Here is a 3605-nt window from a genome sequence, read left to right as displayed (position 1 = left end):
GAGGCTGCTTGCTTTGACGCATGTCTACGTCAGTAACTATATTAAAAAGCCATTGCGAAGGGCTGTGTGTTTGTTGCCGCAGCCTGCTTTTCCGTAGTAACTGCTGGGGCCCACGGGTTTGCATAACCTCTTTGGGATCATTAGTAAAGAACATAGCATCTTAGACGTGTTATTGTAGATAAAAAAAATTTCATCTAGGATGACGACAATATCGATAGAAAACATCCGTCTCCGATATTCCATCTAGATTTTTCCGTCTAGGATGACGATAATATCGACGAAAATCATTCTACATTATTTTTGTCTAGGATGAATCATCCTATACGAAAATTTTCATCTAAGATGCTTCCTAGAAGAATTTTTTTAACTATTTTTGTAAAAAAAAAAGTGGGTACAATCTTCCTAGACAAAATTTTCGTCTAGGAAGGCGGGACCCACGCAAAGAAAAATAAAATGCTGAGTTGCCCTGTAATAATCAAAATTTTCTTTTAGGTGCAAATCAATTATTTGGAGGCCCACATGATTAAGGGATTTTAAAAAAAATTATCATAGCCCCACCCAAGAAAGCCCATGAATATACATCTCTCACTCTTCCCCTTTTTTTTCACGTGCGAGAGTTGAGGGAATTAGTTACGGAAACTATCTCCACGTTTAACTATATAAAAAAATTTGTTTTCAGGAAATTCACTTAAACTGATTTGTTTCTAACAAAAAAAATCCCATCATAGAAAAAAAATCTCTAACCACCTAACTACTTGATCTTCTAAAATCAAAATGTGGGATCCTCTTATTTTTTTTGTTACAACTACCCGTTTACCACTAATTAAATTCACTTAGTCTTAGGTCTTGTTTGGATTGAGGGGAATAAGGGTGAAGGGAAGTTAGGGGAACCATTCACCTTGTTTGGGAACATTTAGGAGGTGAAGTTATTCATCCTAGTTCCCATTGGTTCACCCCCTAATAGTATAAAATTTGTTACCCCCCAAATTGGGGTGTAACCAAGGGGAAGAGAACTCCTTTCCCTTCTCTTCCATTCTCTTACTTAGTTTCCCTTAACTTCCCTTAACCCCATTGAAATCCAAACACACCCTTATTTAGGGATTTTCAAAAAATCACAACTTTTTCTTAAAAACCCTATTTTCTCTCCTCTACCTTTCTGCCTCACAACCTGCACAAAAAAAACGAAAAAAAAAACAAGAGAAGGAGAAGGACGAGTTTTGGATTTGGGATTCAGAGTCTTTTTCGACAAATCGGCAAGCATTTCTTATCCTTCGAACTCTTTTTATTTTCACATGATTACCTTATTTTTCATAATCGGCAAGTGTTTATTTTTTTTCTTTTTCATGTCAAATTTCCATTAACAACTTTTGATTTCTTTACTATTCTAAATTTTCTCGGGGCTCATTGTGTTAAACCATTGTTCTAAGAATTGATCCCATGATCCTCCTTCCAGTGTCTCATGAACATGAATTGGAAGCATGTTCTTTATAATTTTCGCCAGGTGTATCTTAGCCTCTGACCATAAATCCTATTGAAATGATTTTTGTTAAATGTCCAGTTAAGTGGCTAAATTCACGCCTAGTTTCTCTTGCTAGGTTGTTAGATTCCTTATGGTTGTTTCTTTTAATCAACTAATTGTTTGATGATTAAACCTTTTTCTAGGGAGTGGAACTCTTGTTCCCGATAGTTATGTGCAGAATATTATCTATACAATCTTAATTATAATAATTCTCAGTATTGTTTCCAAATGGGTAACCCTCCTGTGTAATACTCTTGTCATCTTATTGATTAAATCTTTAATTTCGTTTATTAAGAAGAGGGTTGAACAACTAATACACAGGAAGAATTTCTAGTATTATATATGGTTCGTGAGATCACATGATTTGATTATGTAGAATATTTTTTGGTCTTACCGTTAAAATTCTTCCTTGTTGGATCTTTAATTTCGAGTGTCAATTAGAAAGTTAATTTTTTTATATAAATAAATTGTATTTGATCAAATATTATGTATTATGATAGTGTACATGGTAGATTATTGCATGGCTAGATTGTTCAAGTTATTAATTTTGTAAAGAAGAATAGTTTGTGATGGTTGGTTGATTCAGTTGTTTCCTATACTTATGGGTTATTATGTAAAATATAACAATATCAATATCTTTAATTGTCAAAAGTGTTTTTTTCAGTCTTTGCCTAGATGATTAAGCACACTTTTATAGAAAACCTCATGACAAATTAAACTAAAAATTTTCCTAAGTTGCAAAGCTTCTTCATAAAGTTCTAAAAAGAAAGCCGACGTATTGATTATTTAAAACACTTCACATTAAAATATGAAGTTTAGTTTTCTAACACTTCAAATACTTTTCCCTAGATATTCTAGCAAATCAAAAGTTTCAAACTTTTAAATACTAGTTCAGTAACAAACAAAGTTTTACTAAAAAATTATTTTGTAGATTTCTATGCTGAAAAATTAAAACGGTTGGCCGCTTTGACACTAAATAATTATGTTAATTAGTTGTTTTATGTTTGTTAAGATGAAGGATGAGATTGGTTGATCTCTTGATGCTTAATAGATCACCAGAGGCTATGTTTGATCACCTAGTGACATTTAATAGGGTTGATTGTGCATGAAGACGACTCCTGCTAAAATATGATTTATAAGTGTGCTTTCATAGCGTGGCTATGCTCTCGATATCGATATCCTGATATAAGGTTTTTCCTTGGCTATTACTACTATAGCATCGACTAGATGATACACCCATCTTGATTGGACATGTTCTAAGTCACTGTTATTTTTTATAGTTTTACGAAGTTATTCCACGGTAACACTGTGGTTAGTGCACAATATTTCATGCACAGCCACTTAAATTAAACTGACAAACAAGGTGTTTATAAAGGGAAATTGGACGGAGAATATAATATGTATATAAACAGGCACATGTGCATTCCTGATATCTTGAGTTATATATACAATGGCCAAAGGGTCAATACTTGACTTGAAGCCGTGTTCCCGGGACGGTTTACGGGGAACCGATTTATATATATGAAAATATTCTTCTCCAATTCAAATAACATGTAAAATAAGAATAATGTGCTTATATGTTTTATGATAGATTTGGCATGCATGACATGTCCTAAATGAGGTGTTGGTGATGTATATATATATTTTTTTATTGCTTGTTTATAGGATTTTGGGAGTTGATATTTAGCGATTTATAATTTGAGATATATGGTATACACGAGGGTTTCCTTGTTTGGATTATTCCCTCGACATACTCATCTCGTGTTGTGGGTTTCTAAATCTTAACTCTTTTTAGTACATGTCATAAGATATGTGCTTGTGGTAGACCTTGTTTAATATCTACAAGTGGGGGGTGTGCTGTCCCTATTGGGCTGGGCCAGCAATTTCCTTTGTCATCTTTAATTAAGTTTCTATATTATCTTCATACTTGCCACATGCACTTGCACATACACAATTTCTTCATTTTACATGCTTCCTGGGAGTTTTCTGACTCCTCTGGGGTTTGCATGCCCTAGACTCGGAGACCGTTCTTTCTTAGCAGGACCGAGAGTACTTTGAGGATCAGGTCCAGCGACGGTGATCACAT

The sequence above is a fragment of the Asparagus officinalis genome, chromosome 1 (assembly GCF_001876935.1).
Source record: "Asparagus officinalis chromosome 1, Aspof.V1, whole genome shotgun sequence".
Classification (NCBI taxonomy): Eukaryota; Viridiplantae; Streptophyta; class Magnoliopsida; order Asparagales; family Asparagaceae; genus Asparagus; species Asparagus officinalis.
This window is presented reverse-complemented; position numbering follows the sequence as displayed.